This window comes from Hibiscus syriacus, unplaced genomic scaffold (assembly GCF_006381635.1).
Source record: "Hibiscus syriacus cultivar Baekdansim isolate YM2019G1 unplaced genomic scaffold, ASM638163v2 tig00112343_pilon, whole genome shotgun sequence".
Taxonomy (NCBI): Eukaryota; Viridiplantae; Streptophyta; class Magnoliopsida; order Malvales; family Malvaceae; genus Hibiscus; species Hibiscus syriacus.
The window spans coordinates 580208-597155 of NW_024063306.1; the positions used below are offsets into that span (position 1 = coordinate 580208).

Genomic DNA, 16948 nt, shown 5'->3' on the forward strand with positions numbered 1-16948 from the left:
TTGGTTCGTACGTGAGAGGTGAGTCTTGAAAGAAGAGATCCGGAGTGACAGAAGGGGGACCACAAACTCACTATATCGTATGTGTCGTCCTAGACTGTCTGAAATGTTGTGTCAGTTTACATCAATTTGCATGGGGCAGTGTTCAAAGCAATTGGCTTTGGTTTGGAGAGACCCGAGCTAGAATTGAAAATATTATATTATTTAAGAATAGAAATTTATTAGGTATTTAAATTTAAAATTTAACATGAATTAAATGATTTTAGTGATTAAGGAATTATTATTATTTTTGAGATCTCCTTAGTACTACACATATAGATGTATAAATATTCATTATTAAATAATTGAAAGTCTTTGTATCCTAAATTGTTACTAGACCAAAAATTTTAAGAACACGTGTTATCTTTATTGAGTTCGATCATTACTTGATTAAATATTTAATAAATTCTCATTTTTAATTTAAATATTTATTTTTAAATGAATCAAAATATTATTTATCTAAAATTATATCGAATATATAAATTTTAACATGAGTCATAATCTTATTCTCTAAACTCCGTCCCTGTTGCTGTCGATGGCATGAAATGAAATGATGATGGTGATTCTCAATTATTTATTTTCAAGAGTAAAGTTAATGATATATTTTTACGAAATATAAAATTATCATTAAAAATAATATTACTGAAATGTAACATTAATATGAAAATATTGTATTATCCTTTTTAGTTTACTTAACAAGAATGTAAAATTACATCATTTGATTAGATAATGTAAGATTATTTGAGTACATATTTTACTATATCATCTTTTTTATTTATATTTTTTAATAAGTAAAACTTATTATTATAAATATTTGAATGAAAATTTATAATTTTTTAATTATTACACTATATAAGTTAAAAGAAAAAATAAATTTAATATATAATTAATATAATTAGTATATCAAACTTATAATTTTAAATAATGTTCATAAGTATCATATTTATTTATATAAAATATAATATATGTAAAATAATATTACGAACCCAAATGTTCGGGTTTTGGTTTTGGTGACCGGGGAAGTTTTTCAACAATCAGTACCATTACCTTTCTCGAAACAAAGGCACCAATGCTTCTTCCATGGCATAGATGGAAGTCGCATACACTAATTGTTTCAGCTTAATTTCATTGAAGCAAATGATGTTGCCAAGTCCATGGCCTCGTTAACGTGCGATACATCGGTTCCCTGAAATTGAAGAAACATAAGCTACATTTAAAAACAGTGGGGTGCGAGCAAAACTCGAATTCATGACAAAATTGCAGGTAACCGAGTTACCAACCTGTCCGGTAGCAAGGCCACCCTTCCCTTTGCCACACCTCCCCTTAAGAGGCCCTAGTGCATTTGTCAACCACTCTGATACTTCCAACAGCTTGCTCTGTTCAGATTTATCAGGAACACCAGCATAAACGACAGCCTTGTTTGTAGTTTCATCGATACTGAAAACCATAACCGCCATCCCCTGTTTATTAAATGAAGACATTTAGCACAAATGATGGAGCGAGTTTTGATTTTAAAAAAAAGGATGGAGTGAGTTTTGATTAAAAAAAAGGATCGGAACTAGCTAGAAACCTTCTGTTGAATGACTTTCGAAACTGCTTCACGAAGAGCAGCTGGGTCTAAACCGACATCAATACGAGTGACGCAGAAAGTCTTTCCCTCTTTGGCAGCAACTTCAGCCAATTCAGTTGCTGTGGCGACAGCTTTCTGCATATTTTGCTCGGCAATCTTCTTTTGTGCCTTTCTGAGTTGATTCTGATAAAACAAACCAATTTAAAAGGGGGATCTAAGATCAATAACTGAGACAAAAAAAGAGCTTCCATGTCCTCTTCTCTGCTTTAAAGCATCTAATATGGGTCTAAGATAAGGGCATTTGGGAAAATGTTGAGCTAGGGTAACATAGGTGATAATAAAGCTGCAAAATCTTATACTGATCGTAGATAGCTATGATACCTGAAGTTGTGCAATTTTGGCCCTAATATCAGCCTTCTGGGCAGCAGGAATTGATGCAGAATCCACGCTAGTTTTCAGAGAAGCCACTTTCTGTAGAGATGCAAAGAAAATTTTCAATAAGGCAGGAGGGGGTGAAAAGGTAAGATGAAGGCAAATATAGTAATATACTCCTACAATGTTTTTTGTTTAAATTGATAGAGGCCTCTTAAATTGTATGATATCTATCACCATTCGAAACGGAACAAAAAAAAATGAGAAACCAAGCATTTTATCCACTATCACAGTTTAGGTAGGTTTTATATAAAAGATGACCATAACAATTGCACATAAGTGTAAGAATACTGAAGTAGGAGATGTATATCCACTAATCTGTTACCTGAAAAACCAATACAAATTTCACTGCGTGATAAGGAGAGAATAGTATTTTAACAAAAAACTGGGAACTAATATCCAAGAAATATGATGTGGAAACACAACATTTAAGATTCGTGAAGACAAAAACCACCGGACTCACCTTGAAGCAGAAAAATTTGAAGTAGCTACTTAAAACGAAAACAATAAACTATAAAGCCAATTATAACAAGAAGTTTCAAGAATTGAAGTCTTATATAGCCCAAGTAAGAATATAAACCTTCTCCAACAAGCTCACTTCCATCTTGGATGCATCATCTACTTCCTTCAAAAGCTGGCCACCCAATTCCATCGCCTTCAAAGCACTCTCAGTAGTGACAGCAGTTATCCTTCGAACTCCTTTGGCAATTCCCTCCTCCGATAAAAGAGCAAATGCCTTTGCCTCCCGTGTATTTGTTATGTGCGTACCTATAAAATTCCTTGAAGACTGCTTCAACACAAAATTCATAGCAAGGCTTCTATAGAATTCATTTAAATGAAGAAATTAACCTCCACAGAGTTCTGATGAAATGGATGCCCATTCTTTGTTTTCTGGGTCAGCAAGGATGTCCTCCACTTTTTTACCAATGGTCACTACTCTAACTGGATCAGGATACACCTGCATTGGAGATACAATTGAAACATGACTTTTCAAATGAACGAGCAAAGCCAAATTAGAAAGCCATAATGAAGAAAATGCTTAAGCTTACTTCTCCAAAGACAGCTCGCAAACCATTGATACGCTTGGCTTCAGCAAGAGTTGCCTCCTTTGAATATACATCTAACTCGGATTTTATTTGGTCATTCACAATAGACTCAATTTTTCTCAAATGATCAGCATTTATAGCACCATCTCTGTTTGGATCTGATAGCATTGGATAAATTTTAGCATACTGCAAACTAAACAGCATAATTTAAACTATACTACAAACTAAATAGCATATCAATTAGAGTTCAACTTCTAGTTTAGATTGAGAATTGAATATCCATGATATAAAAATTGGTTGTGTGGTACTGAAAACTAAATGCTAAAATGGTTATCTGAATCTATTGTAACAATTTAGAAAATTTGAAAGACTGAATTTATGATGTAAAAATGGTTTGGTATGTGTTTACAAGTATTTTGAATAGATAAACTTAAAAAGGAAAAGATGTGAGATTAGCATAATTAGAAAAATATTTTTTCCTTAAATTGAATTGACAGGCTGACAAAATGAGTAGCTAAATATACTTGAGTTTTCTAATGTTTTGACATTGAAAATGCTTCATTAGGTGGTTCAACCGATTTTTTATTTTCAATGGTTTATAGATTCAACCGATTATCAAAGACACCTCGAATTAAACTTACCATGGGAAAAATCAAATCTCAGTTTTTCAGGAAGAACAACAGACCCCTTCTGGTCAACATGATTACCAAGCACTTCCTACATTCAAATTATAAGAATGTGAAACATGCAAAATTAATAAGAAATAAAAAATTGCTAAAGAAATATGGATATCAGGATATAAGTCGCACCCTAAGAGCGAAGTTCAACATATGAGTGCAAGTATGGTTAGGAGCAATCAACATCCGTCTGTCATAGTCAACCTACAGAAATAATTACAATAATGAAGAAGTTGAAAATAAAAAGGATCAAATCATTTTATAGAAAAAAATAGTAGGTTATTTGAAGTTTATGGTTTTACCTTACAAGTTACTTTATCACCAACAGAGAATTTTCCAGTAACTCCAGAAAGAGAACCAACATGAAGCACAAAACCTCCAAAAATTTGAACATTACATACTTGGAAGGAACAAAGGAACCATCAAGAGATCCTGTATCAAAAATCTATGTCCACAAGTAAATGTGTTAGAACTTGGAAAGTATGGAAACATATGTATATGTAATATACATACATCCTAAGGAAAGCTTGAAGTGATGCCCGAATCATAATTGCCTTCTTTCTTATTTCAGGAAACTTCTCAAATTTAAAAAATTAGATGAACAGGCATAAAGTTAATTCCCCGTAAAACCTACTATAGCCATCTAGAAAATCTTGACCAATCCCTGATCAAAGCAACCACCAAATTTCTCCGAATCATAATTTACTGTCCCTCAGTCTAGCTAGCTAGATATTTCTGCCATTTTGCTTTTAACCAGCACGATTCAACCTTTTTCATTCTAAATCAATACGAAAACATACTGTCCTTTCCAAACCAATAGTCCCAAAAGCTTAAATATCTTGTTCACAAATGTAACTGATATATTGAAAAAATTTGGTGGCACTATGCATTATATGACTAGTTCATACCGACCCAAAATGTAAAATGAAAACATTGTTAAGATAACTTTTCACATACTGAAGTTAAGTACCTGACCACCTTGCTCAGCATAGAAACTTGTAGATTCCAAAACTAAACCAACATCATCACCAGCACTTGCATTTTCAACAAACTCAGAACCAGTATATGGCCTTTTACACTTTCATGGTCCTGGAAAAAGAGGGAAACATCATCATGCAATACTCCATCATCAAAAGGATGGAACAAGTAGCTGACTTCTAAAGTTTCTACTAGAAATAAAAGAAAGTCATCTCGTAACTTCAGGCACACAACCAAAAAAACTAAGGAGTTAAGAGTTTGAAGTTTGAACAGCAAAGTCCTATAAGAAACTCGGTAAAAACACATTTTGTAAAAGGCCTAGCTCATAGAGAGAGAAAATGGGAGAGAGAAAAGCTGAGAAGATACAAAGGTCCTTTCCAAGAAGGAACGGGTTAAATGGTTTTCAAGGGATTATTGAATCTCCAGCTATTGGTTCTTCAGGGGGGTTATTATGTTGCTGGGATGATAATGTGTTTGAGATGGAAGATCACTGCATCAAGTGTTCTTATAAATGTTTATGGGCCTTCAGTGGAGGAGGAAAAAGAAAGCTTCTTTGAAGAACTTAGTGTGTCCATTTCTGGACAGAATCTACCTGTTTGTGTTGGAGGGGATTTTAATGTTTACTTGTGTGAAGATGAGAAGATGGGTAGAGCTCAGAACAGATTCTCAATGAGGATTTTCTCTCAATTTATTCAGTCTGCAGGTTTAATTAATCTACCTATGGAGGGGGGAAAGTTCACTTGGTGTAATAACCAAGATGATCCCACTTTCGTTAGATTGGACAGGTTCTTGGTGGATGGTCAATTCTTGGCTAGTTTTCCTGAGATTATTCAGTCACTTATTCCTAAATCTATTTCAGATCACAATGCTATTTTTTTACAAAATGGAGGAATTAATTGGGGAAAAAAGCCTTTTAGACTTTTCAATTATTTGATGGAGGAAGATGGATTCGAGGAAATGGTCAGTCAAACAATTACAGATTGCAAGGAGCTTAGGAGAAAAGCTGGAATCCTAAGTATTTTGAAGAACTCTAAATTAGCCATCAAAAAGTGGGCAGGGAAGAAAAATCAGTTTCCGGGAGCTGCAATTTCAGATTTAGAAAAGAAAATTCAAAAGCTTGAGGAGGATGCACAGCAGTTGCATGACAGTTCGATTCAGGGGATAGTTGATGAGTTAAGTGTTTGTAGATCAGAATTATGGAGACGTCATAGATTTGAGGAGCAAATTTGGCATCAAAATTCTAGACAGAGGTGGGTTAATGATGGAGATCGAAACACAAGATACTTTCACACTTGTGCCTCAGTGAGGAGAAAGTAAAATGCGTTGAATGCTTTAAAAGTGGATGGGAATTTTACACATGATCCATCTGTTATCAAGACCACTGTTAAAGATCACTTTTTTAAAATATTCAATGATCGGTCTACTGTAGATGTTGAAGATATTGGGTTGACTTTTCCTAGAATTTCCTTGGAACAAAGTGGTCTTTTAGAGAAGGTTTTTTCCGAGGACGAAGTGTGGGAGACTTTAAAGTCTTGCAATAGTAACAAAGCTCCGGGACCGGACGGATTGAACTTGGGATTTTTCAAAAGGTTTTGGTCTGTTCTAAAGGGTAACATTATGGATTTTTTTCACAAATTCTCTTTGGGGAAAGAATAGGAGCATGGTATTAACCATACTTTTATCACCCTTATTCCTAATGGAATTAACATTGGGAGCCTTGATGATTTTAGACCCATAAGCTTAGTAGAAGGAGTTTACAAGATTTTATCCAAGTGTCTTTCAAGGAGGCTTAGAAGTTGTATAGGAGATATCATAAGCCCGACTCAATTTGCTTTCATACCCGGTCGACAAATTTTGGATTGTTCTCTCATTGCAAACGAGGGTATTGATTATTGGAGAAAGAAAGGGTTAAAGGGTTGTGTATTTAAAGTTGATTTTAATAAGGCTTATGATACTGTTGATTGGCCTATTCTGTTCAAGGTGATGGAAAAGATGGGTTTCGGCTCTACTTGGATCAGTTGAATCAAGAGATGTGTTACTACAGCTTCGATTTCGGTGTAAGTCAATGGGGTTCCATCGGAGGAGTTTCCAATGGCCAAGGGGCTTCGACAGGGCTGTTCATTCTCACCCTTATTATTTAATCTAGTAGGGGAATTGTTGAATTTATTAATCCTAAGGGTTGTTTCTGAAGGATTATTTTCTGGTATGACAGTTGGTAAGGAGGAAGGGTCTCTTAATCTTACACACTTACAGTTTGCGGATGATCTAATCATTTTTTGTGGAGCTTCGAAGACGCAGATTATAAATGTGAAAAGAGTGCTTAGAGTATTTGAGGTTATGTCAGGGCTGCAACTAAACCTCAAGAAGAGCAGACTGTTCGGAATAAACATAATCTCAAGGGGAGATTCAAATTTGGGCAGATTCCATTGGCTGTGCAGTTGGAAATTTCCCCTCTAACTATCTAGGCCTTCCACTGGGTGCTACCAAGAATTCCTCAGTTATTTGGGAACCGGTGGTGCAGAATTTTCACACAAAACTAGCAGGTTGGAAGGCAGCTACTCTATCATTAGCTGGGAGATTGGTTTTGATCAAATCTGTCTTGTGCTCACTGCCTACGTACTTCTTGTCAATGTTTAAGATTCCATCTACAATCCTTAAGTCTCTCAATTCTATTAGTCTAATTTTCTATGGGGAGGTGGCAATGGTAAAAAGAAAATACAATGGGTTAATTGGGCTGAAGTGTGTAAATCTAAGAATGAGGGAGGGTTGGGAGTACGTAATCTGAATTGCATGAATAGAACACTGCTAGGGAAATGGTCCTGGAGGTTTGCAAACGAGAGAAATTCTGTTTGGAGGAAAATTATTTGTTCTAAATATAACATTGATTCTTCAAGGTTATTGTATGATAGTAAGCTTCCAACTCATACTTCTTGGCAGTGGAGAACAGTGGTTAATAACTATTTCAAGCAAGACTCCTTTGGTTCTAAGTTTGGTAGTTTGTGTAGTTTTCATGTTGGTGATGGTAAGCACATTCAATTTTGGCAGGTTATTTGGGCAACGGATTATCCGTTACAGGTTCTGTTTCCAAGACTGTTTTTGATTGCTTCTAATAAATCTGGCAAGCTATGTTAGTTTGGGGATTTTCATCCATCGGGCTGGATTTGGGATGTTAAAGTAAGAAGAAATTTAAATGATTGGGAGCTGGAACAATGGTGTAATTTGATGAGCATCATTTCTTCTGTTTCTCTGTCTAAAGATTTCAGTGATGGCTTGATTTGGAAAGACAGTGGGGATGATGTGTTTACAGTCAGTTCTTGTGTTAAGAGGTGTGCAACAGGTTCAGAAGAGGTTCGATTCTGGAAGAATATTGTTTGGAGAGGATTGGTACCCCCAAGAGTTGAAATATTAGTGTGGCAAATTGTGCTGCAAAAACTGGCTGTTAAAACTGAATTGGTAAAAAGAGGAGTTCAAGGAATTGAGGAAGATTTATGTCCTCTTTGTAAAAAGGTTGAGGAGTCTTCCTCGCATTTATTCTTTACTTGTTCGGTAGTGTAGTCATTATGGAACAATTTTTTACAATTTTGGAGGTTCAGCTATGTTTTTCATGCAGATGCTAAAACTTTTCTCTTAGCTTGGGACGAGTTGAAATCAAATTTTGCTATATGGTCATTCATTCCTGGGGCTGTTATTTGGACCATTTGGAAAATCAGAAATTTTATTGTTTTTGAAGGGGGAAAGCTTGAACAGATAGAATTATTCTTTTTAGCAAGAGTTAGGCTTGCTACTTGGTTCCTAGCTAAGCATAAGGATATTTCTATTCCTAAGGACTCTTTAATTTCTGATCCTTCAATAGGGGATTCTCATTCGTCCTATAATTTCTTGAAGTCTTCTATAATCCCTTGGTTTCCTCCTCCTATAGGCTTCATAAAATTGAATGTGGATGCTGCTACTAGCAGTGATTGGAAGAAAAGTGGTCTTGGAGGTATTTTAAGGGATCATTCAGGTGCAATCTTAGGATCTTTTCAGGAGCCAGCTGGTCCGGGTCCTCCGACATTGATGGAACTCAAAGCTATTCAAAGGGGTTTTTCTTTCTTTGCCTCTTTCCAAGGGATGGATAAAGATCGACTGATTGTTGAGAGTGATAACAGGGTAGCAGTTGACTGGATTAACAATGTTGATTCATATCCAGTTGTGTATGCTTTTATTGTTAGAGATATAGTTGATAATCTTAGAATTTGTGGGGGGATTGTTAGATGGGTTGCCAGGACAGCTAATACGGATGTTGATGCTTTAGCAAAGGCTGGTATAGGTTGAATTTTATGTTTTTTGCACTGTTCGAGTGGGTTTCAGGTTCTTGTTCAGAAGGGGGTTTTGGCTTTTTGTAAGAGTTATTTGGCTTATCTTTCTCTAGGGTGTAATTCTTCTTTTCTTTAATGAAGTTCTAAGACACTCTTTTCCTCCTTCCGCTGATTAAGGAGCTTATACATAAGCTCCATTAATCAAGAAGGTGTTTTTTAATGAGGCCTTCAAATCTTATAAAAAAAACAGCAAAGTCCTATCAAATTACAACACCTCCAACAGAGAACCTTAATTCAGGCCATGCACATCAAAGGTACATCACTACATATCAGTAGAATGAATTTCTACAACAAAGAAAATTCCTAAGAATTCCATTAATGCAGATAAATAAGATGAAAAATGAGATAATCTAACAGACAGAACTTGTTAATTTTCAAATCTAGATTCTAGATAAAAAGTGTAATGCGAGGAACACAATTTTTCTGATACAATAAGCAATATATAACCATTTAGCTCTAACATTAGCAGTCACCAAACAGGAGAAAGGAATGGTTTTAAGACTGAAATGAAAGTTAAAATAACAAAGAACAAAGATATTCTAACATACAAAATTATAAACATCCTTTCCAATCTTCACTAGATTTTTCACTATTATCTTATTGATGTTATCAAATAGAGAGAAAAATCTGTTCCCATCATTTATGCAGCAGAAATGGAATTATTTCAGTAGCAAAAAATCGTTAAACTTCCAATATTTTCACTAGACAAAATAATAATCCAGACTAAAAGACATCTAACTGAAGTGCCATCTAAAGATGCATGAAGACCTTGAACCAAATGAATTTGAAGGAATCGTCTGTTGTAGACACCCCCTTCTTGTGAAGGGAAGAGGTAGCATCAGCATCCATGACAACAGCACCACCAGATTGCTGGGGAAAAAAGAAGAAGCTTCTCTTAGCATGAAATATGGAGAAAAACTTGATGAACATTCTATCTTAAGATACATTTGTTTACCTTTCAGGTCATAAATACTGTGTCTAAGAATGCCTAGCATCCTTTATTCATTCAAAAGAAAATAGCAGATTATTAACAAAGTTTATTGGATACACAAACCAAACTCCTATTACCTTATTTCTGGCACTCCTTGACTTCTCCCTGGCCTCATTCATGGCATTGTTGAATCCCTCAACATCTACTATCAAACCTCTTTCCTCTGCCATCAACTGCAGGAATAGAAAATTAGGATGGAGAGGCAAATAGATTTATATATAGAAAAAGAGACCCAACTCCACCTGTCTACCTGAGTTAAATCTAATGGAAAACCATATGTGTCCCACAAGATAAATGCATCCTGAAAAAATAAGACAAAAATAAGGAAAGATAGCCACTGATATGTAAAGGAGGTGCAGACTCTTACCTGCGTAGCAAAATTATTCTTCAGGATCACTAGGCTTGAATAACTTTAAAAAAGTAGTTCAAATTCAGATGGATTATACAAACGTAGGCATATCTCTGTATCATATGTGCTTTGGCAAGCGAGTTGATAATTTGTTTATCACCATAAATTCGTTCCCATTGAAACCAGCTTAGATAGGTAGCTTAAAGTTACTCATAACCACTTTAAGTGCAAAACATAAGCAAAATAGCATAATTCAGAAAAATATACAGTATGAAGCATTGATAGTTTGTGTTGCTTATGAAAATAGAAATGACGAATTAAAGATATAAGTACCTGCCCACTTAATACCCTCCCTGAACATCTTGAGCTGCCTTCTTAAATTTCTCAATTCCCTGAACATAACAACAATTATTACGATTATCATTGAACACGCGGGCAATACACTAATCATTACAGGAAGATCATATCTAAAAACAATTAAGCAACACAGCCACTAGAAGGAACAAAGAAGAACATATCAAAAGTTTGAAACTCAAAATGCCAACTTATTACCGTTACAACCGATTCATAACGTTTTTCATTGTTTGAAAGCCATTTGCTATCGTAGCAATGCGTCAAAACAAGAAAATTAAGGTGCATGAAATTCATGTTATGTTACATGCTCACCTTCACCAAAGTCTTCCCAAAGCTTGCCTCTTCTGCAGCAATTACATCTCCAATGCGTGCCTCATGCTGCTTTAACTCTGGGAAAATATCGCCCATGACTTCCACCACAATCTTTACAAGCCTGGATCCAACTCAATAATTAAAAAAAATAGAAACCAATTAAAAGTTAATGACCTCGGTTTAAGATAATTCTGCAAAACCTCATGAATCTTGGATAAAATTAATAATCTCAATTAATTAACTAAATCTCTTCGTTCTGACTCACCATTTTATTTAGATAAACCTTGCTGAAAAAGGAAAAAGGAAATAAAAAGTTGTCCCTAACAAATATATAAATTAAAAAATTCCTAACAAATAAGCACTTGCTCAAAATACACACCTAGTTTGAAATGCCTCATTTGGAGAAAGACTTGGCGAAGCACAATAGTCATATGAATCTTGATAACCATTGACAATCATATTCATGACACTTCGTGGAACTTTTTCATCTATAGGTGATTCTATCACTATATCTAGTGTTTATATGAAATTCATGCATCTTAGTAAGAAAACAAAATGATACATTTACAACGATATAAAACATAAAATTCTCAGTAAGTTAATAATTTTTAACTTACTAAGAAAAAATAATTTATTAATTCAACAATCAAAGAGAAAAATATTGGCTGTTCCTACCTGCTGAAAAATCCATCAGGTGCTTTTAAGACCTCACTGCCATAGCGAACAGCACGGCGAAGAATACGTCTTAAGACATATTCGCGTCCCTCATTGCCTAATCACCAAATACAAACATATGGATCAGATTTTGAATACTATATAGTGTATCCAAAGAGAAACTTCAGTTTGACCATGTAAATAAGGAAATTTTTAGCATAAGGTGTGCAGAATTTAAACAAACTTTTAAAGAAAAAAACTTCGAAGAACTGAATTTCAACTAACCCTGAAAATAGGAATCATGAAAATGAAGACAACAAAACTCTACCATACAATATAAACTTGGAGATGGGATTTATCATTGTCAAATGACCCTGAAATCTTTTAAGTTCAACAATCACCAAATAATACTAATGCTTTAGCAGTTCTTAAAACAGATAGCAAAAAGGAACTCACAATCTCGTCCACACTGTTATATAGGCTAACAGCAGATCCAAAGAAGCAATAACTAACCTATCAGTGATCACTCTTCTTTACAGACGCACATAAATTCACCAACATAAAATCAAAGAATTTCATCCAAAAAGCCTCCCCGGCAATCATAAGAGAAAATGTTTTTTGTTCAATGGATGATCAAATATAAGAAAGAATACCACTGACGCTCAATATCTACCTGGACAAGCACCATCAGCAATTGCAAAAGATAAAGTTCTAATATGATCAGCAACAACCCTATATGCCACGTCAACTTTGTCAGCATCATCAGGCCCAACTTTTCCAGAATATGAGCGTGCACCTGTGACCTGTTAAAGGAGAGAAAATGATTGATTATACATTCAGTCCTCCTCATTCTAGCTTCAGTCACCAAAACCTTTAAACAAGCCCAATCAATAGGAGCCAAGTCAGTAAACTGGAGAAAAATTCTGAAATACTTCAGAATTTGAATATCCATTATCTAACAGAATAACTTGCTAAAAAAATTAAGAAACCATCAAGTGTTAAAATAAAATATATGCTCAGACTAGTAACTACAGGACATTCTCTGGCATTAATTAAAAATAGGGGCATATACGTCATTGTACAGAGCAATTTATACAGTTAATTTTTCTATCCTATGCAACATTTACAAGAATTGTGATTTCAAGAAAAAATAAACATAGGGAGAAATAGAACAATTGTATCAAGGTCAAACCATCCCTAATGAACAGTACGTGAACCAGTATCAACCTTTAAAGGCCACATCTATGAATACACATTCAGAAACTCACAGATATATTTATTATTGGCATTAATAAAAAAGAAACAGGGAATAGAAGAGAAACTAAAAAATACAGGGGTATCATTATCTAACCTGTTGGATAACATCAAAAATCGGCAAGAATACATCTGTATCGTAATTGCTCATCTTGTTCTGGAGTACCGAAGTCAATCTCTCAAATCCCAATCCAGTGTCAACATGCTTTGCTGGAAGAGATTTTAGAGAACCATCGCTTTCCCTATTAAACTGTATAAGATTAATGCATATATCAGCGGAAAACCTTATTGCTGTAAAAGGTTTGCATGAGATGCTAGCATAAATGAAGTTAGCAAGATCTACTACTCTCTCTAGGCTCACTTCTTGGATAACTTTGAAATTTAAACAGTGATTGAACGGATGAATATCAGATAGGCTAATGAACAAAAATGTAGTAAATAACATAAGATAATACAAAAGTGTACCTGAATGAAAACGAGGTTCCATATCTCAATACATGTTGGATCATCATTATTCACCAATGAAGCAGCGTCACGATTGCCTACTCGGTCATAATGAATTTCAGTGCAAGGCCCACAAGGACCTGTATCACCCATCTCCCAGAAATTGTCCTATGAACAGGATAAACCCAATTAGAAAGATCACAGAACCTATCATATAGTTAATCATAAAGGCTTTCATACATTTTTAATGCAATGGAAACATTAAAACTAAACCAAACTCTTCATTTCAACCAAATAATTTATTTCCTTCTTCAAACAAGTCATAAACAGATTACTCTAAATCTCAACCATAAGCTTCAACACAAGGACACAACACAAACGCACACACATATATGTATATAGGGGTATGCAAAATCCAAATCAAATTCAGGATAAGTTTTGAAGTACACAAGGTGCACCAAGAATAGCTTGGTTTGTCAGCAAAGAAGAATAAATGAAACCACTTAAAGGAAGATTCCCAATATACCCTCAATATAGCAGAAAATTTAAGACGTCTCGAGGACATGCATGATAATAGACAAACACAAAGGGGAAAAGAGACACAAGGGAAAACTTACTTTGCAACCAAATGGCAGTACACGTCCAGGGGGCAGAAACTTGAGCCACAAATCTCTAGCTTCATTATCAGGCGGAAGACCAACTTTCTCATCACCACCGAAATAAGTGGCATAAATACGATCGGTAGGCAGGCCATAAACCTGCAGTTCCAAAAAAAAGTTTGGAAATTGTGAAAAGAAAATTTAAAAAGCAACTCGGACTGATCAAGTCCCTAATAAATTAGCTATATAAACAGAATATTATCCAATATATGATTGACAATGGTTGATAAATTATTTATGCTTTGCAATGAGAATAACAAATAAATGCATAAAATACCTTAGTGAGGAGTTCCCAAGCCCACTCAATTGCCTCCTCCTTGAAATAATCCCCAAAAGACCAATTTCCTAACATTTCGAAAAAGGTATGGTGATAAGTGTCTTTTCCTACATCATCAAGATCGTTATGCTTCCCGCCAGCTCGAATACATTTTTGAGTGTTGCATGCCCTGCGGAGCTTACTCATAGCAGTGTTGGGATCCACGGTCCCCAAAAAAATCGGCTTGTACTGATTCATGCCTATCCAAACACCATTAAAAAAAGTGAATCAAACTACTTTTAACTAAATTTAGTAAATTTATACAGTACCATGAAAAAGAAACTAGGTATCACAGAGCTGAGAGTTGGAAGTTGCGAGATGATACTTTGTCATACCCAAATCAACAAAAAATTTATCCAGATAACAAATATATAACAAAAACAAAGAGGAAATTAATAAAACAAATGATAAGAAGAAGAAGAAGAAGAAGAAGGGCCTGATTGGTCTGTTTGAAGTTGTAAGCATCTACACTGAAAATAGAAGAAAATAAAGCGTACCGGCATTAACGAACAACAGAGTGGGATCATTGTGAGGAACGACGGGACTGGATTTCCAATAGACGTGATTTTTGCCTTCGAAGAACTTGAAGAAGGTGTCTCGCACCTTCTTCGCGGGCCACTCCATCTGCGGCGGGTCAACGCCCGGCATCGTCGCCGATTTGCGGAGTGATGAAAAAGAATAAGGCGCAGGATTAGGGGTGATGGCAGAGAGACAGGTGAAAACCCTGGATAGGCTAAGTCTTGGCGCCGCCACAAGACAAGCAAGACCTAGAATACAGTCACAGAGGATAGGGACCCTCATTCATATTCTAACGCTACACTGGAACCAGATTTTATTAACACGCGCCAGCGCCAGCGCCAGCGCCAGCGCCAACGAATATAATATCTTGAAATTGTAATTACCTTTAATTGTTTGGGTAAACTATGCTGATGGTCATTAAACTTTTAAAACATTTACTTTGGTTATCAAAATTTTAAAATTATCTTTATAACCCTTAAGTTTTCAATTCACTTTCATTAAGATTATTATAGTTGATTTATGTGACAATAAAATCTTCTTTCAAAATACAATCAAGATAAATTACAAAGATGATATTTTTTTCAATCGGAAAAACTAACAAATAAAAACAGAGACGAAACGAAAAGAGAAGCAGTGAGCTAGTAATTATCAATTTGAAAGAAGACAAACTATATTTTTTTAGGGTTTTTTAATGCACCGTATCAACTTTTCTTAACGAAAGTGATCAGGATAAAAAAATTAAAAGTTTAATTATTATAAATTTAAGTTTTAAAAGTTTGACGACTAAAATAAAAATTTCCTAAAAGTTCAATGATGGTTACTGTAGTTTACTTTTAACAATAAGATTTTTTTTACTTTTGTTTTTCTCCAAACATTTTTCTCCCGAAAATATCTTTAGATTTTCCTCATCATTTTGCGGTTCATTTTCCTTAATGTCATACGACAAACAGAATTTAGAAAAAGAATAATGATGTTTCTCTGCTTAGTTTACACGTAGATTATAGTTAACTTCTTAGGGATCATTTTATATAAAAAAATCAATTTTTATATAATTTAATTATTTTTTATATATTTTATATTGATGATTTAATTTTATATTCTCTAAAATTTTATAGGATAAACTACGCATTTAATACATAGTTATCAGCTTTTGTACATTTTAATATTTAAACTTTCAATTTTTTCAAGATATAGCTAACATTTAGTTTTGTTTCGTTTTAGTACCTCGTCTTTAAAAACTAAACGTTAAATTTTGAACATGATACTAAAATGAAATAAAAAACTAAACCTTATGTATGATTTTGAAAAAATTAAAAATTTAAGTACTAAAATGGATCAAAACTGATAGTTTAGATACTAAATATGTAATTTACCCAATTTTATATGTTGACCTATCCGTATCTAACCACTCAACATCAAACATCAAAACCCGAGAAAAAAATTTCATCTATCGTAGTACTCCATTTGTCTCACTAAATGTGTCTCTTTTTATTTTTAAAATTATCTTATTTAAAATGTTATATTAAAAAAATAACAAAAAACAACACTTATATTTTTTTACCCTTATATATCATATTCTTTTACACCTATCAAAACGAATTTGTCAAATCTATCAATCATCTTTTAGGATGATTTTGTTGTTTTTCTTGATCAAATATATATCCTAAAAATATGTGCATAATTAATATCAGACACAAATTATGGGACGGAGGGAGTAATTTTATATGGTTGTCATTGACACCATCATAAACTCTTGCCATCACTAGGGTTGTTCAAAAATACCTAACACGATTGACCCGACCCGTCGACCCGAACTAAAAAATCCAGTTTTTTCTATAAAAAAATTTTGGGTACCTGGTTACCTGAATACCCGGTTAATTTTTTTATATATTATAATATTACATATTTAATTATTAATAATTTTATCTATTAAATTAAACTAATAAAAAAAACCACCCACCCAATAATTTTGTATGTTGATAATTAATATAATATCTTT

At 34.2% G+C, this 16948-nt stretch overlaps 1 pseudogene; it reads right to left on the minus strand.

Annotated features, from left to right (window-relative positions):
* Nucleotides 1-1039: 1039 nt before the first annotated feature.
* On the minus strand, nucleotides 1040-15268 carry LOC120177992 (annotated as a pseudogene).
* Between the last annotated feature and the right edge of the window lie 1680 nt (nucleotides 15269-16948).